The sequence below is a fragment of the Pelophylax lessonae genome (assembly GCF_965119305.1).
Source record: "Pelophylax lessonae genome assembly, chromosome: 2".
NCBI lineage: Eukaryota > Metazoa > Chordata > Amphibia > Anura > Ranidae > Pelophylax > Pelophylax lessonae.
In genome coordinates this window covers 3675777-3695413 of record NC_138769.1, presented here as the reverse complement: position 1 = coordinate 3695413, position 19637 = coordinate 3675777, and the positions used below count along the sequence as shown (strand labels likewise).

General features: G+C 47.5%; 1 protein-coding gene and 1 pseudogene across 2 annotated transcripts in view; one reads left to right on the top strand and one right to left on the bottom strand.

Moving 5' to 3' along the window:
* Positions 1 to 19637, top strand: part of LOC309547906 (uncharacterized protein) — a gene marked incomplete at its 3' end in the record, with an annotated part of 2014734 nt that overhangs the window by 1594285 nt on the left and 400812 nt on the right. The gene's annotated exons all lie outside the window — the stretch shown is intronic.
* Positions 4361 to 19637, bottom strand: part of LOC309545807 — a 116829-nt pseudogene continuing 101552 nt past the window's right edge. Inside the window, exon 3 of the transcript XR_014226149.1 lies at positions 4361 to 4882. The product of XR_014226149.1 is annotated as an uncharacterized misc_RNA (transcript). The remainder of the gene's footprint in view (positions 4883 to 19637) is intronic.

The following is a 19637-nucleotide window of genomic DNA, read 5'->3' as shown; positions in this document are numbered from 1 at the left end:
GCTGGGTGTGGCAGGCGCAGCACTACAAAGTGCCTCATGCGCTGTGGCATCAGAAGAATTGGATCTCTCTGACTTCAGTCTAACCAGACTGTCTGTTACTCTATAAATTCCTCTAATACCGTTCTATGGAAAGCAGTAGGTTTAAAGAGCACACCAAACGCTTAAGATATCTTCTTTATTAACTTCAACTTTTCTTCATAGATAACAGTGACACTTTTGCAGCAGACAGTCCATGTACAACATGTGCTGAATACAGTATAACAATTGGTGGATATATTTCTCTCTCTATTGCTGTTTGCTGTTTGAGTTTGTTTGCTTGGGTTTGGTTTTGAGTTGTTAGAGTTGTTTGGGTTTGTTCGATAGTTTGAATTCAATAGTTTGTTTGTTTGTTTGATTTCATGTTCGAGTTTGGTGGAACTACAAGTGAACACATAACTAGTTCAGTATACAGCTCTAATCACATTACTAACAATAGGAACATTTATAACTGTTAATTACCTATTTTTGGAAACTTGCTTCCATAAAACTGCTCTGTGGATCTGTGTGTCTATTCAGCTCTCTTCTGTAGTGGAAAATGAGAAGGCTGGCTGAAGCATGAGGCTTCAGAGAAAAAATGGGTGTAAGGCTGGCTGTGATTGGCCAAGACTGTTGCTGAGTGTGAGATTGGCTGTGATTGGCCACAAACTCCTTATGGGTAATAAAGTTTAACTCTGTGCTTTCTGGTTTAAATTCTGCTGTGTCTGAGCTTACCTTACATGCATATAAATGAATCTTACAGGCAAATTTCCTTTTGCTTCTGTGAACACAACATACAACTGTTATGTGACATCCAAACATGAAATCACAGTAAATAACTCTGCTTTTGTCTCTCACATATAAACATATGCACTGTATTGAGGTTATTAGCAGGTCTAGCTGTATATGCATGTAGGTCATATTAGCAACCTAGGACAGGTTCTAGCTGGCCAGCTACACTGGGGGGGGGGGCGGATGAGGAGGAGCAAGAAGAGCATGCTTTAAATCTTTCTGGGATCCCTGGTGTTATCCGTGGATGGGGGGAGGAGAACGAGTACGACATTATCCTGGATGATGAGCTGGAAGCAGGCCACTACACCGCTTCCAGTTTAGTGCGAATGGGGGCCTTCATGCTCCAGTGTTTTAAGGGAGACCGCCGTATAAAAAGCATAAAGGCCAAGGATCGGTACTGGGTGGCAACGTATTTAAACCCCCGGTACAAACAAAAAATGGCGGAAACGTTACCACAATCACAGAGGGCGGTCAGAATGCCGCACTTCCAGGCCTTGCTGAGGGAAGTGCTGCCAGAGGAATTTCCAGTCACAGAGAGACAGTTGCGGGTAACAATCCAACAGCGCCTGCAAGAAGAGGGTGGTTTGAAGATGTCTGGTCACTTCAGATATGAGATCCTTCTTTAAGCCGAACCATCAACAGCTGTACTCCGGATCCAGCATCAGGGAAGGCCTAGAGCGACAGGTGTCCGACTACATCGATGAACCTCTAGACTACTGGGTGGGCAGGCTTGACCTCTGGCCAGAGCTTGCACGATTTGCAATGGAAATGTGTGCTTGCCCCCCATCCAGTGTCCTGTCCAGGAGGACGTTCAGCGCTGCAGGGGGGATCGTGACCGATAAGCGCACTCGCCTAGCTCATGAAAATGTAGACTTCCTCACATTTATAAAAATGAATGAGGTATGGATCTCTGAGGAATTCAACACATGTGAACAGTAGACCATGTTTCATTGAAATTCCTCATGCCAGGCCACAAATATCCGCCAGACCGCCATCCACCCACAACAATTCCTGGTCCTTGGCTTTGCTACATACAGCAGCATAAAAGGCATTTCATGTCCATGGAATGGCAAATTTTTGCGGCCTTTCAGGGCCGACAATTATTTTTTCTGTGAATGCCTAATGTACCTCCAGCCATAGAATACAACGTTCTTAGCTGTCAGGTAAACCCATGTGGGCTAATTTTTGGGGCCTATACAGGCCGACACATACTTCTGTATCCTGTGAATGCCTAATGAACCTTCAGCCACAGAATACAACGTTCTTAGCTGTCAGTTAAACCCATGTGGGCTAATTTTCGGGGCCAATACTGGCCGACACTTACTTCTTTATCCTGTGAATGCCTAATGTACCTCCAGCCACCAAATACAACGTTCTTAGCTGTCAGGTAAACCATTGTGGGCTATTTTTTGAGACCAATACTGGCCGACACTTACTTCTGTATTCTGTGAATGCCTAATGTACCTCCAGCCATCAATTACTACGTTCTTAGCTGTCAGGTAAACGCATGTGGGCTAATTTTTGGGGCCTAGAACGGCCAACACTTGCTTCTTTATCCTGTGCATGCCTAATTTTTCAGGAATTGAAAAACAATGGGTCTGTAAAGGTTTTGCCAAATTGTGGAATGGATGCGGACCAATTTTACAGATGTGTGAATGGACCCTATATGTATTAGACATGTATTTACCGGCTGCTGTCAGTTCTGGCTGATTTATGAAAAAAAAATAAAAAATTTAGGGCAACTTTTCCAATTGCAATACTTCTGTTATGACATTGTCCATGTGGTGGGACCATTTGTGCACAGCTAGTACGTCTTTTGTGGCTGCTAATATGATCTAAAAGGTTTTTAAAGTTCGCCTCCCATTAAAGTCAATAGGGCCGCCGCGAACTTGCGATTTGCTGACTTTTGAGAAAATTTGCAGCTGACGGTCGCGAACCGCCCCGGCCGATGTTCGTCCATCACTAAATGACGCGCCTGCACCGGAAGTGACGAGCGGGGCCTATGCAGGCGCATTGATTCCTGGGAGCGATGATGTTCAGCTCCCAGGAATCAATGCAAGAAGGAAGTGATGGCGCGGGCCGTGGCCGCGGAGGGAGGAAGTGGAAGGAAGGTGAGTATATTTTCTTCAATAACAAGGTAAGTAAGCAAAAAAAAAATCATGACTATCCATTTCTTTTACAGGTGACACTCAGCAAGCGGATGGCCCAAAGTGCATTTTGTGGCCGGAACTCCGCTTTAATTAAGTGATTCGAGCTCCAAATGCCGACAAAGAACCGCAAGGCCTTGCTAGGGTAGTGACTCCATTGATTAATTCTTAAAGGGGGCCCCCAGACTTCAAAGTGATTATGCCAGTTATGTAGATTTAGTCTTTTTGTTGGGGAGAACATAACAGTTATTGCTGAGTATATTTGGCTCAAGTTGCTTTATAGTGAATGATACATTATTGCATCATAGTCACTCTGACTTATTACAAATATATAATACAATATCTATTGATAAGTATCTGATCTAAGTTGGAGTTTGTGCCTCAAGTCTCATATCTATTATTGGGAGTTGGGGGATCAAACTCTAATTCCTGATTGTATATTTGTTGGGTTGATTCTGTATCCAATGCATTCAATGTAATCCAGTAAACAGTTACACCGGTATATAAATGTCAGAGTATTTCTAATCTAATATGTCTGAACCTGTAGTGCCCAGCGGGTCGGAGATTCCTCAGGGTCCAGGGAGTGCAGAGGAGGTGCTATCACCAAGCAGCCCCCATGGGGGTCGTGCTACAACTGTCAACCAGGAGATCATCCATTGTGTGCAGGGTGGGTCCCAGTGCCCCCCCCTCCCCCTCAGGGGCTCATGCACAGGGAACACCCTGCACACATGGATGATACGCCACTGTCACTCCTGGGCAGTGGTGTCACTTCAGGGGGACAATTGCCCCAGCTAAATTATTCCTTCCCACAAGTGGACTGACCATTCAGAAACTCAGAGTCCCGCAGCCAATAGCGCTGCTTATTGGAGTATATGGGAGGACTTGTGCCTCCTCCCACCCATCGTCAGCCAGTCAGCAGGCACTGTGCCCCTCCCCCCTCCAGCCTGCCACATATGACTGTAAACAGATGCAGGAGACTGGAGCGAGGTGGAATGGGAGTGTCGGGAGGGAGAAACACACAGTACCTGAACCAGGGAGATACAAGATGGTACGACCACAACTACAGCACAACAAAGCATGCCGCACAGAGCAAACATAGCTGAATGGAAACAACTGAAGATCATCAGAAGCAATGTCACATGTAATGCTGGCCGGCTGCAGAGTCTTCCAGAAATCTCTGTGTTCAGGCAGTGTGCAGGTCAGACAATATACATACCGAACTACAAAACACCTCCCCCTCTTCTCTCACTGACCGTCTCCTGTACTATGTCTTCAGACTCTGACCATCTCTTGTACTATGTCTGCAGTCTCTGACCGTCTCCTGTAATATGTCTGCAGTCTGACCATCTCCTGTACTATGTCTGCAGTCTCTGACCGTCTCCTGTAGTTTGTCTGCACAGTTCAGGTCACAGCAACTTCAGGAGGGCTGAGCACTGCGGATGTGAACCCACAGGGAATGGTGGGGGTGGGGCAGTAAGCAGAGGACATTGTACATACGTCTCTCCCAGATCTTCTACTATATAATGTATGGATATAAAGACAGGGAGCGGGGAGGACACTGCTAGGACTGGAGGTGGGGATTGGATGGGACTTACCTTCTACATGGACGGTGTACTCATCTCTCTGTATAATGTATCCTGTAGAGTTGTATATATTCACATTGTATCTCCCGTCATTGTACAGAGTCACATTGGATATGATCAGACTTCCATTCTCTGATATCCTTGTATTGGGGAAATATCTGAGATAAGTCAGATCACATTTCCTGTGCTCAGCTATTCCTTTCCAGTATCCAGGAGATTTCTGATAGTCCCAGATAATCCAGTCACATCTCTCTGTATCTGTATGGTTGAGGGTGAGATGGAGTCTGATGGGGAGGAGAAGGTCAGATCCCGGCCGGGTGAATATTTCCTCCTGAACATCATTTCCTGCACAGACAGAATACAGATCCCAGTCAGGTCACAGTGTACACTCCCCTCCCCCCTCATATAACACACATTGATGGAGAACCATCTGGAATCCCATGAGACTAATGAATAAAAAATCCAACCCTATCCAAGATGTCCATGTGACAAACGTGGGTCAGACCTCTGTCACCTTCACCAACTTGTGACAAATGACAGGTCCTCCTCACACCGCGCTGTCACTGATACCCAACAACGCCGCTCTCAGCCTCACCCGGCACAAAGATTTTCCAGCTTGCGGGACACAATCTAATTGGCAGCAGACTGAGAGCGATTGTCGCTGGGATTGGATAACTAAGCAATAAACTCTTTAAACTTCCACCAACTATCTTTGAATGCCAACATGTTTCAGTCTAAACCACTTGCTGACCGCCCACAGTATACGGTATATACCTCATTACTTTGACATTTAATACCGGCGTTATGGGAGGAGCTAGCTGCTATCATCCCGCATCATTTTTTTCTGTGTGCTATTCTACGTCTAATAAAAGTGATCCCAGCAATGGATTCCCCGCAGGATCACATTTAGAGGTGGCGGGAGAGGTCTCCCCCGGTGCTGATCCAGGTGATGGATAGGCAGGAAGTCAATGAGGGTAAGATGGCCGCCACTCGGCTCCATGGAGAGACCTCTGATGTCACTTCCTGTTCTCGGGAATAAAGACTTTTTTTTTAAAGTCAAAGTGCCAAAAAAATGGATTTTGAAAACAACTTACCTGTAAGCTCCATTTCTTTTTTTTTTTTTTTTTCCAAAATTTAAAGAATTAAAGATTTTAACATGACATAAAAAAAAAAAAATTACACAATGCAACACGGACATGATCATCCCATAGGGTTACAGAGAATTCATAGATTTAAGAAAATGGAGTACATACATCACAGGTTAATTAGGCAAGCATTACAGCACTTGTCTAGAGTGTGAATGGGTAGAGGTAATTAGTGCCGGTCTAGGGAGATGAAAGGAGATTGGTAGGGGGGTTATAGAAGGGTTGAGGGGAGGGTAGAGTGGAGGAGGTAGGGAGGGGAAGGGGAGAAGGAGGAGAAGCAGAGGCTAGAGAGGAAAGAAGGACAAGGAAGAGGAAGGGGAGAAGGAAAATGAGGAGGAGAGGAAGAAGAAGGGGGAGGAAGGGGAAGAGGAGGAAGGGGAAGAGGAGGAAGGGGGGGGGGAGAAAGGAGAAGTAAGGGAGGGAGAATGAAGGGTAGAACTCGAGGAAGAGAAGAGTGAGGAAGAAGAGAAGGAAGAGGAGGGGGAAGAGAGGGGAGGGAAAGAGAGAGAAGGGAGGGGGAAGAGAAGGAGGAGGAGGCAAAGGAGGGGGGGAGGGAGGAGGAGAAAGAAGGGAGGAGGAGGAGGGGGAAGAGTGGGAAGGGAAGGGAAGAAGAGATAGAGGGAGAGAAAAGAAAGGCAAGGAGAGACCAGAGTAGCAGTGTAAAATATGTAGATAGCATGGTTACACAGTGGCAAATTGTATCACAATATATTACAACCCCAGGGAGCCATATCCAGCAATAAAACAAAGAAATTTAAGAAACTATAAGTAACGAGTAGAGTTGACCGGACACCTGGATGTCCGCGTTCGGCGGGTTCGGCCGAACTTGAAAAAAAAGTTCGGGTCCGTGTCCCGGACTTTTTCCGAACACAGGGCCGGTGCAAGGATTTTTGTCTACACAGGCGAAGGTGCATTTTGGTGCCCCCCTCACCTGCCACCTGCATTCCTTATAACTTTTATACTTCAGAATGAGGGACACTTGAGGGAGGAAGTGACCTGTGGTGCACGTAGCTTAAAGTAGAGTTCTGCCTGGGGAAAAAAATGAAAAATCAGAAGCTACAAATACTGTAGCTGCTGACTTTTAATATATAGACTCTTACCTGTCCAGGAAACCTGCGATGTGGGCACCCCAGACGATTTTCGGGAACGGTTGTCAGGTGCTGCCGCCGCCATTTTTCATAAGGGAAACTGGCAGTGAAGCCTTTCGGCTTCACTGCCAGTTCCCTACTGCACATGCGTAAAGCGCGCCGTGCTTTGAATTTGTCCCGGTGTAGGGGGAAGGAGAAGGGGGGCTGAACTTCCGAGGGATGGCGCTGCAGTGCTGTCTCCCCGGAAGTGGGGAGGGGTACCTGTCAAAAAAGGTACCCGTTCCCCCCTCACCCCTGAAAGGTGCCAAATGTGTCACTGGAGGGGGGGGGATGCAAACAGATCAGCGTAAGTTCCACTTTTGGGTGGAACTCCGCTTTAAGAGTGTGGTTAAACAAAAGCCGGGTTTCCTTGTACCCAAAAAATATGCTTTTACTGCTATGCTACAAGCAAGAATCTCACAAATACTTATAAACCCCAGCACAATCATCACAAATAAAAAGAATGCAAAGCTTCCATTGCATATGGTTTTGCAGACAATGAAAATATACAGAGAGCTTACACTTTATCTGAGCCTACCTTAAAGAAGACCTTCTTTAAAATAGTCAGGGACCCCATAGTAACCACTAACTGTTGAGATAATGAAGACTTTGGTGAGAAGTATATAATGTACAGTATTGTGTTTATAGTGCAGGAGTGTGTAATGTACAGTATTGTGTATATAGTGTAGGAGTATGTAAGGCAAGGGGTCAACCATGTGCAATGCAAAGGAGGCATAACGCAGACTGCAGGGGTCCAGGGTGTGTAATACAATATGTAACACACAGAAAGCTGTAGTCAGTGCTGGGTTTAAGAATACATGACACACAGAGAACAGGGTAAAGGAGAACATTATGTACAGAATGCCGGGGACAGGAGTATGTGATTCACAGAATGCCCCCAGTGTCATCTATATTGTCCCCCCTCCAGTGTCATCTATATTATTCCCCTCCAGTGTCATCTATATTGTCCCCCTCCAGTGTCATCTATATTATTCCCCTCCAGTGTCATCTATATTGTCCCCCTCCAGTGTCATCTATATTGTCCCCCTCCAGTGTCATCTATATTGTCCCCCCCCACTGTCATCTATATTGTCCCCCCCACTGTCATCTATATTGTCCCCCCTCCAGTGTCATCTATATTATTCCCCTCCGTGTAATCTATATTGCCCCCCCCCACAGTCATCTATATTGTCCCCCACCAGTGTCATCTATATTGTCCCCCCCAGTGTCATCTATATTGTCCCCCCCCACAGTCATCTATATTGTCCCCCACCAGTGTCATCTATATTGTCCCCCCCAGTGTCATCTATATTGTCCCCCCCCAGTGTCATCTATATTGTCTCCCCCCAATGTCATCTATATTGTCCCCCCATGTCATCTATATTGTCCCCCCCCAGTGTCATCTATATTGTAAACCCCCCCCCCAGTGTCACCTATATTGTCCATCCATCCCCCCAGTGTCATCAGTGTCATCTATACTGTCCATCCGTCCCCCCAGTGTCATCTATATTGTCCATCCATCCCCCCAGTGTCATCTATATTGTAACCCCCCCCCCCCCTCGTCATCTATATTGTCCATCCATCCCCCCAGTGTCATCTATATTGTCCATCCGTCCCCCCCAGTGTCATCTATATTGTCCATCCGCCCCCCCAGTGTCATCTATATTGTCCATCCATCCATCCATCCCCCCAGACCCCAGTGTCATCTATATTGTCCATCCGTCCCCCCAGACCCCAGTGTCATCTATAGTGTAAACCCCCCCCGTCATCTATATTGTCCATCCGTCCCCCCCAGTGTCATCTATATTGTCCATCCGTCCCCCCAGTCCCCAGTGTCATCTATATTGTCCATCCATCCCCCCAGTGTCATCTATATTGTCCATCCGTCCCCCCAGACCCCAGTGTCATCTATATTGTCCATCCATCCCCCCAGTATCATCTATATTGCCCATCCGTCCCCCCAGACCTGTGTCATCTAAATTGTCCATCCGTCCCCCCAGACCCCAGTGTCATCTATATTGTCCATCCGTCCCCCCAGACCCCAGTGTCATCTATATTGTCCATCCGTCCCCCCAGTGTCATCTATATTGTCCATCCGTCCCCCCAGACCCCAGTGTCATCTATATTGTCCATCCATCCCCCCAGTATCATCTATATTGTCCATCCGTCCCCCCAGACCTGTGTCATCTAAATTGTCCATCCGTCCCCCCAGACCCCAGTGTCATCTATATTGTCCATCCGTCCCCCCAGACCCCAGTGTCATCTATATTGTCCATCCGTCCCCCCAGTGTCATCTATATTGTCCATCCGTCCCCCCAGACCCCAGTGTCATCTATATTGTCCATCTGCCCCCCCCAGTGTCATCTATATTGTCCATCCGTCCCCCCAGACCCCAGTGTCATCTATATTGTCCATCCGTCCCCCCAGTATCATCTATATTGTCCATCCGTCCCCCCAGACCCCAGTGTCATCTATATTGTAAACCACCCCCCCGTCCTCTATATTGTCCATCCATCCCCCCCAGTCATCTATATTGTCCATCTGTGCCCCCAGTGTCATCTATGTTGTCCATCCATCCCCCCAGTGTCATCTATATTGTCCATCCGTCCCCCCAGTGTCATCTATATTGCCCCCCCAGTGTCATCTGAATTGTAGTAATCACAGACCTCAGATCAGCGCGGAGCATGGCATGATTTCCCTCCTCCGGCTCCTCCCCGACTCCTCCTGTCTGTGTACAGCGGGGATACATCAGAGCCGTGGGAGGAGGAGAGGGCGGCTTCAGTCCGCTCTCTGAAAGGCGCAGCGGCTGTGGGCGGGGAGAGTGTGGAGCCGAGCGGAGATCGTAATCATCGTATGTCACGGGGAGGGGAGGGAGAGAAACTGGTGCTGCCTGGTGCCCATATTAGCGCGCCCCTCCCGGGCAGATGACTGGGGCCAAGTCCTGGAACTTGCTCTGCTCTGCTCCAGGATTCGCGGGGACTCCAGGACCAGGAGGAATGCAAATTTACCGTCCCTACCACCCTGGCGCCCTCAGGCGGCTGCTTGAGCTGCCTTATGGGTCGCGCCGGCCCTGCCCGGACACCGAACCCCATTGAAGTCAATGGGGACCCGAACTTTCAGGCACTAAAATGGCTCTAAAACACCAATGGAAAGGGCTAGAGTGCTGCAAATGGCAGAAAAATGTAGTTAAGAGCATGGCAAGTGCTCTGCAAACAAATGTGGATAGGGAAATAACTTAAAACAACAAAAAAAACAGAAAAATAAAACAATTTTCTTCATCTGTGAAGGATGAGGCCCATATGGAGTAGGAGGGAGGTTGAGGTGGTGGTGGAAGCGGCGGTGGAGGGGGACGAGGTAGCCAACACTGCTTTTTTTCAGTCATTTTAAATGAGGGTACACCCCAAAAGAGTGAGAAAGATCAAAAATAGAACAATGGGTGGGTAAGGTCGGTATCCATCTCTATTCTGCACAAGGTACGGAAAAGTCCCGTGGGATCCATGCCTGGTTCATTTTAATGAACGTGAGCTTGTCCACATTGTCTCTGGACAGGCGGCTGCGCTTGTCTGTGATAATGCCCCCAGCCGTGCTAAATACACGTTCAGATAATACACTGGCTGCAGGGCACGCCAGCACCTCCAAGGCGTAAAGGGCAAGCTCAGGCCATGTGCCCAATTTAGAGACCCAGAAGTTGAAGGGGGCAGACCCGTCATTCACTACATGTAGGCGTGTACACACATACTGCTCCACCATGTTGGTGAAATGCTGCCTCCTGCTAAGACGTTCCATATGAGCTGCTGGTGCTGCTGTTTGTTGTGGCGTGCTGACAAAGCTTTTCCACATTTCGGCCATGCTAACCCTGCCTTCTGAGGTGCTGGCGGTGCCCTGGTTGCATTGGCGACCTCTTCCTCCTCCTCCTCCTCCTCCTCTGCCTTGGCCTTGTGCTTCCACTGTGGCCCCGCTGTCAGGTGGGAATGCCAGCAGCATCGCGTCTACCAGCGTGCGCCTGTACTCACGCATCTTGCGATCGCGCTCCAGTGAGTGAATTAAGGACGGTACGTTGTCCTTGTAACGGGGATCCAGCAGTGTGGCCACCCAGTAATCAGCACAAGTTAGAATGTGGGCAGCTCGTCGGTCGTTGTGGAGACACTGCAGCATGTAATCGCTCATGTGTGCCAGGCTGACCAGAGGCAACGAAAGGCTGTGCTCTGTGTGAGGTGTATCGTCTGTGTCCTCTGTATCCCCCCAGCCACGCACCAGTGATGGCCATGAGCTGGCCTGGGTGCCACCCTGCTGTGAACATGGTTCCATCTCCTCCTCCATCTTATCCTCCTCATCCTCCAGAACTGTGCCCCTGCTGGACAATTGTGTACCTGGCGTTTGTGTGTGCAGGAACCCACCCTCGGAGCCACTTGTGAATGACTGCCCTGAAAGCCTTGGAAATAATCCCTCTCCTCCTCCTCCTCCTGTGCCACATCCTCTTCCATCATCGCCCGAATCGTTTTTTGAAGGAAGCATAGAAGTGGGATAGTTAAGCTGGCAATGGTGTCATCGGCACTGTCCATGTTGGTGGAGTACTCAAAACAGCGCAACAAGGCACACAGGTCTCGCATGGAGGCCCAGTTATTGGTGGTGAAGTGGTGCTGTTCCGCAGAGCGACTCACGCGTGCGTGCTGCAGCTGAAACTCCACTATGGCCTGCTGCTGCTCGCACAGTCTTTCCAGCATGTGCAAGGTGGAGTTCCACCTTGTGGGCACGTCACATATGAGGCGGTGAGCGGGAAGGCCGAAGTTACCCTGCAGCGCTGACAGGCGAGCAGCAGCAGGGTGAGAACGCCGAAAGTGCGCACATACGGCCCGCACTTTCTGCATCAACTCTGAGATATCGGGGTAATTTTTAAGGAACCTCTGCACCACCAAATTCAGCACATGCGCCAGGCAAGGGATGTGCGTCAAACCGGCTAGGCCCAGAGCTGCTATGAGATTTCGCCCATTATCGCACACCACCAGGCCGGGCTTGAGGCACGCTGGCAGCAACCACTCATCGGTCTGCTGTTCCATGCTCCTCCACAACTCCTGCGCGGTGTGTGGTATTTCCTCCAAACAGGCAAGTTTTAAAACTGCCTGCTGTCGTTTACCCCTGGCTGTGCTGAAGTTGGTGGTGAAGGTGTTACGCTGACCGGATGAGGAGACGGTAGAGGATGAGGAAGCGGAGTAGGAGGAGTTAGGAACAGGAGGCAAACTGAAGCGCCCTGCAATCCTCGGTGGTGGAAGGACATGCGCCAAATTGCTATCCGCCTCAGGCACATCCGCCACTGCATTTACCCAGTGTTACTGGTCCATGTATCGGTAGTTAGGTGGACCTTGCCACAGATGGCGTTGCCCAGTGCACACCTGATTTTTTCCCCCACTTGGTTGTGCAGGGAAGGGATGGCTTTCCTGGAAAAGTAGTGGCGGCTGGGCACGACGTACTGTGGGACAGCCACCGAAATAAGGCTTTTAAAACTGTGCGTCTCCACCAGACGGAATGACAGCATTTCAAAGGCCAAGAATTTTGAAATGCTGGCATTCAGGGCAAGGGATCGCGGCTGGGTAGGGGGGTACTTCCTCTGAAGTGTTTGGGAGATGGAAAGCTGAACGCTTCCACGGGACATTGTGGAGATGGTTGGTGACCCAGGTGGTGGTGTTGCTGACAGATCGTCTGTTTGCGGGGTGGCAGGTGCCGGTATCACTACAGATGGAGGTGGATGGAGAGGCCGAGACTGCAGCAGAAGAGGAAGCAGGAGGAGCCAGAGACGTTTCTTGGTTTTGAAGGTGTGTACTCCACTGCAGCTCGTGCTTTGCACTTAGATGCCTGATCATGCAGGTTGTGCTCAGGTTGAGAAGGTTTATGCCTCGCTTCAGGCTCTGATTGCACAGGGTGCAAACCACTCGTGTCCTGTCATCAGCACATTTTCTGAAGAACTTCCACGCTAGAGAACTCCTTTGAGCTGGCTTTGGTGCGCTCGGTCCCTTGCTGCGTTGGGCAGTAGCAGGCGTAGTGTCTAGGGCATGGGCGCTCCGCTTCTGCACCCTGCTCCCTCTTCTGCTGTGCTGGTGGCTCTGTGCGACCACCGCCTCTTCCTCCAAACTACTCAGGTCACCTGCATGACCTTCATTCCATGTGGGGTCGAGGACCTCATCGTCCTCCACATCATCTTCCACCCAGTCTTCACCCCTGCCCTCCTTGTCGGTCTCCACAATTCTGAGTGCCACAGCAGTTGGCACCTACGTTTCGTCATCATCGGAGACGTGCTGCAATGGTCCTTCCATGTACTCATCTTGAGAAATAAGTGGTTGGGCATCGCTGCACTCAATCTCTTCCACTTCTGGGGCAGGGCTAGGTGGATGGCCCTGGGAAACCCTACTGACAGAGTCATCAAAAAGAAGAAGAGACTGCTGCATGACTTGGGGCTCAGACTGCTTGCCTGATTTGCAAGGGGGTGAGGTGAAAGACGGTTGGACATCGGCTGCAGGTGCCAACTCTGACGTTTCTGCAGTAGACTGGGTGGGAGACAATGTGAAGGAACTGGAGGCACTGTCAGCAGCAAACCAATCTACTATCGCCTCTACTTGTTCTGGCCTTAAACACTTGTAGAGGCGCATGATGCCCTACCAAATACTGCTGCAGGATCTGTCGCCTACTCACACTTGAGGAAGGCGTTTCACTTGTGCGTGTAGCTGGCACAGATCGACCACGTCCTCTCCTTGCAACAGGAGCTCTACCAGCAGCACCACGACCCAGGCCACGGCCCCTATTTGACGGTCTCCTCATATTTCTGTAATTTATGATCTTGCCCTAGAAAGGTGTTTATTGAATAGCCGAACAAAACAACAACAGTATCGCATGGGTGTATCTCACAGTCAAATATGCAAACTATGCCGTAATTTAATTTTTTTTACCCCAAAAGGGTGTTTATTAAATAGCGGAATAGAAAAACAGTATACAAATACAACGGGTGTATCTCACAGTCAAATATGCAAATTATGCCGCAATTTAATTTTTTTTCACCCCAAAAGGGTGTATATTGAATAGCGGAATAGAAAAAAGGATATAAAACGGTGTATCTAACACGTACAAACACAGACTAGGCCCCGATTACAATTTTTTGTACCCTAAAGGGAGGATGAGGAAGAGGAGTTCGGAACAGGAGGCAAACTGAAGCGCCCTGCAATCCTTGGCGGTGGAAGGAGATGCGCCAAACAAATTTAAAAGGTGTATCTCACACATATCGATACAGACTATGCCGTAATTTAATTTTTTTACACTCCAAAAAGGGTGTATGTTGAATAGCGGAATAGAATTTTTTTTATAAAACGGTGTATCTCACACGTACAAACACAGACTAGGCCCCGATTACAATTTTTTGTACCCTAAAGGCAGGATGAGGAGTAGGAGGAGTTCGGAACAGGAGGCAAACTGAAGCACCCTGCAATCCTCGGCGGTGTAAGATGCGCCCAAAAAAATTGGAAAGGTGTATCTCACACGTACCGATACAGACTATGCCGCAATTTAATTTTTTTTACCCCAAAAGGGTGTAGATTGAATAGCGGAATAGAAAAAAGTATATAAAATTGGTGTATCTCACACGTACAAACACAGACTAGGCCCCGATTACAATTTTTTGTACCCTAAAAGCAGGATGAGGATGAGGAAGAGGAGTAGGAGGAGTTCGGAACAGGAGGCAAACTGAAGCGCCCTGCAATCCTTGGCGGTGGAAGGAGATGCGCCAAACAAATTTAAAAGGAGTATCTCACACGTACCGATACAGACTATGCCGTAATTAAATTTTTTACACTCCAAAAGGGTGTAGATTGAATAGCGGAATAGAAAAAAGTATATAAAATTGGTGATTTTTCAATAGCACATGTGAACACAGCAGTGTCTTATGTTTTATGTCACCGTCAGCTCAGCAGCAGGCTATGAAGGGGAAAAAAAAATCCCCTTTAACTTTGTAATTTTTAAATAGCAGATTAGTACAGACTATGCCACAATTAAATTTTTTTTAACCCAAAAGGGTGTATATTGAATAGTGGAATAGAAAAAAGTATATAAAATTGAAAATCACTCAATGGCACATGTGAACACAGCAGTGTCTTATGTTTTATGTCACGGTCAGCTCTGCAGCAGGCTATGAAGGGAAAAAAAAAAATTCCCCTTTAACTTTGTAATTTTTAAATAGCAGATTAGAACAGTAATCTGTAGTAAAATATAGCTGAATGCTGCACACAACAGACTGATAAAAATATATTTTTTTCTCCCTCCTCCTCCTCCTCAGTGGGCTCAAGTGAGGGCAAAAAGATCGTTCACTGCACCACCCCCCACACAGCAAAATCGATGTAGATCGCTAACGGACGATTGTTCTGTCCCTGCCTAAATTCTCCAGCCTGTCCCTAAAATGCACAAATATCTGTCCCTGCCTACACTCCGACCTGTCCCTGCATTGTTTTCGGGCACAATTTTTCACTGTCTGTCCCTACTCAGCAGCAGCCAGCACGTATGATGTGTGCTCTCTCCCTACACTACAGCAGAATGACGCACCGCGCTGTGTCTCACTTATAAAGACATGGGTCACATGCTTCAGATGGCCAATCACAGCTACTAATACATTTGTAGGCATGGCTGGGATGGCTTAAGGCACACCAGTTAAACGCTTGTTGATTGGCTGTTGAAAGCCCGCCATTAAAAGCGCGCCATTACATACAAAACAGGAAATAAAATTACCGAACATGGATTTTAAACCCGAACATACAGTAAAGTTTTCGGGTCCGTGTCCGGGTAGCAAAAATCCAATTATCCGGTATGGACCCCGAATAATACAGTCCGTGTTCGCTCAACACTATTAACGAGTAAACAACAACAATAGGTCAGCAGAACAGTAAAATAATCAAACATTGTTCAGCAGGTTAGCAATTCAGCATTTACCCGAAATCCAAGAGGACCACAAGGACCAAGCTTGGTTGAACCTGGCGCCATGGCTGGATTTGTGGGCAAGAAGATTTTCATAGGTGTAGTTGGTTTTGACTAGGGCAAGGACCTCTGAGGCGTTGGGCAGAACATTGGACTTCCACTTCCTAGTAATGAGGCTGCGAGCTGCCAACAGTACGTGAGTAACTATGGAGCTGCAGTCATTGGGAAATTTATCAATCCCTATATTCAATATTGCCAGTGCTGGAGAGGGGCAGGTCAGCACTCCAGTGATATCTGAGATTGTAGAGAAAATGTTATTCCAAAAACTAGTTAGATGTCTACAAGACCAAAATACATGGGTGAGATGGGCTATCTTGCCGCAACCTCTCCAGCACAGGGGTGAATAGTTGGGTACAAATTTAGACAAGCGGTATGGCGTGAGATACCAGCGCAGACTAATCTTTTGAGACAATTTCCAGTGGTTAGTGCAAGAGGAAGACTGTCTAACGGAGCAAAAGGCTGCTTGCCATTGTTGATCAGTAAATGACTCCTCCAGATCCGCCTCCCATTTCACAAAGGGGACAGTTTTACAATAGTCCAACTTGCGCTGGAGAAAGTTGTAAAAGAGGGAGGTTCCCTTAACTGAGCGTAAACTGCCCAGCAAGAACAACCACCCCTGTGAGGGCAAGTAGATATGTGGGGGATGTCCAGGACAGAAGAAAATGTGAGACTTGTAGGTACAGATATTGATCGGTAGAAGGGAGTGAGTAGTCTTCCTGTAGGCGATTAAATTATTTCAAGACATCACCAAGTAGTATATGATCTACAGTGGTTATGCCCTTGTCAGCCCAGCCTTTAAAAGAGGTATGGGGTATAACAAGTTCCAGCACACTGATAGGGATAGGTACCCATACCTTCAAGGGAGGTTGGAGCACAGGAGCCGTGAACTCGCGCCATGCCAAAAGTGAGGCTTGGACCAAGATAGGAGGTTTCTTTAATGGCATAGGGCGCCACACATCTGCCAAAAGCACTGCCCACAAGGGGAGGGGAGAGCAAAATTCCGTCTCCATGGCACTCCATACCGTATGGGACCCTGGGGCTACCCAGTGTTTCAACTGGGCCAAATGTGAAGCAAGGAGATAGTGACGTCAATCATACCCATACCCCCTGCAGACCAGTGCTTAACGAGGAAGGAGTGGGCACTTCTCAGTCTTTTACCCTTCTATACCAACCCTTTAAGTGCAGTTTGCAATGAGGCAAGAATTTTACGGGGAACTGGGATCACCAGAGTCCAAAATATGTAAAGAATCTGGGGCAAAAGGAGCATTTTGAAAGAGGCAAGGTGTCCAGACCAGGTAAGTTCTGTTTGAGATTCTGTGACACGCTTGCGTTATTTTAGTTATCAAAGGAGGAAAAATTGGCGTCAGCCAGTAGGTCCACCTTAGGGGTCAGTTGAATACCCAAATATGGTATACTGTGTTGCTTCCAGGAATAGGGATAGGAATTTTGTAACTTACGACAAAGTTTTTGGGACATACCCAAGGGAAGGATCAATGATTTTGTAAAGTAAGGGAGGGAGAAGGAAGGGGAGAGGGGAAGGGGGGGGGGGTAGAACTCGAGGAACTTTGTAGTAAGAGGCCAGGCTAAATTCTTGCAACAATGAATGTGTGGCTGCTAGGGATTTTTCAGGGTCTGTCATGAAGATGATGACGTCGTCTGCGAACAGATTTATAACGTGTGATTGTGATGGGGTAGTAAGGCCCTTGATGTGTGTGGAGGACCTGACTGCTTCTGCCAAAGGTTCAATAAGTTAAAAATGTAAGGCGACAAAGGGCAGCCTTGCCTTGTTCCGTTTGTAATAGGGAATGCCCGCGAGAGCATATTAGATGTATACACCTTCGCTGAAGGGTTATTGTACACGCCAAGATTGCACGTAGGATAGGACCAGTGAAGCCAAATTTTTGTAACACCCTTGTCATATAAGTCCAGTGGACCCGGTCGAATGCCTTCTCCGCATCCAGAGAGAGCAGCAGAGAAGGCACCCAACCGGACCCAGCTCTGTCTATAAGCCCTATAACCCTTCTAGTAGCTTCCGAAGTCTGACGGCCCCTGACAAACCCTGATTGGTCCGGGTTAATAAGATCTGGTAAGATAGGGTAAACTGCGCTATCCCTTTCATATATATCAACCAATGTTATAGATGCAACTCCCTCGCTGCTCACCGCTGGTGCTCAGGTGGTAAGAAAACTCACTTACCACCTGAGCACCAGCGGTGATCAGAGAGGGAGCACAGTACAGTCACTAATATACAGAGAGTTTCTTTGCACCATTGTGTTGCACTATTGCACTTTGTTCAGAGACTCTTCCAGCACTATTGCACTAAAGTTTTCCTCTTCCATTTTAATAATATTATAATAAGATTTAAGATTTGAATATTTATAGAATTGGAACTGTAATTGCTTATTTATTATCAGAACTCTTTTATACATGCTGATAGTGTTTTGGGCAACTTTTACTGCTATCATTTACTGGCTAAAGGCGATATAGTGGTTAAGCAATTCCCGCACTATATATGATACCGGTTTTTAAAATATTTATTTATATAATAGTTGCATCTATAACATTGGTTGATATATATGAAAGGGATAGCGCAGTTTTTCTAAAAATGTAATGCTTGTCATAACTATTCATAGTTATTCAAACGTGCAGCTTACCACATAATACATATACCATAGGCGCGCAGTTATTTTCACTATTATAAGATAGGGTAAAGTCTGAGGGCCAGAACCTTAGCATACAGTTTTACATCAGTGTTCAACAATGATATTGGCCTAAAATTAGGAGGAGACGTAGTCTCCTTCCCAGGTTTAGGTAAGGTAACAACATATGCTTGAAGCAATTCACTGGGCAAAGAGGCAGAGGACACCGCAGCTGCATACATCAAGACTAAGTGTGGGCTGAGGACTGGTACAAACTTTTTATAGTATTGATTGGGCAGGCCATCGGGTCCAGGAGATTTCCCCGATGGCAGTGTACGGATGGCCTGTTCCACCTCTGTGTGTGAGATTGGGGCATTGAGAGCTCGTAATTGAGAAGGGGTGAGAGTAGGTAGGTTGATGGAATCTAAGAAAGTTGAAATAACTTGTTCAGTTGGCTGGGGAGTAGTGGGGTCGTTTTTCAGATTATACAAGGATTCATAGTAACTGGCAAAAGAGTCAGCTATTTCTTGAGGGTTCATGATTTTGGTGTTGGTAACAGGGTTTAAAAGATATGCTATCCTGTTCTTGATTCACCTGGCTTTCAGTTTATTTGCTAGTAGTTTCCCGGCTTTGTTACCAGCGAAGTAGTGGGATAACTTGAGGGCCCTAAGATATTTGTCCTGCCGTTCCACTAAGAGGTCTCTCAAGTCTGATCTAAGCTTACATAACTGTTGGGCTAAATGGGAGGATGGAGCGGTTTTATTCAGGGGTTCCAAGCGGTTAATCTCAGCCAAGAGTTGGTCCAGCCGCCGTGCCCTCTGCCTCCGGAGCCGTGCACACATTTTGATAAGAATCCCACGTATAAAGGCCTTATGGGCACACCAAACTATAGTCTGGTCAGAGACCGAGTGCGCATTGTGTGTGAATTATTCCTTAAGATGCATCTCTATTTGAGAAGCAAATTGAGGAGAGTCCAAGACCTGGCTGTTTGCCCCCCATAGATATGCAGGGCCTAGAGAGCAGGCGTCTTGTATAGTTATGGATACTGGCGCGTGGTCAGACCAGGTGATATTGTGGATATCCGAATTCTGGGTTATTTGTAATAGACGTTTGTCAGCTAGGATCATATCAATGCGAGAATAAGTGTTATGGCGTTGGGAGTGGAAGGAGTAGTCACGTTCTC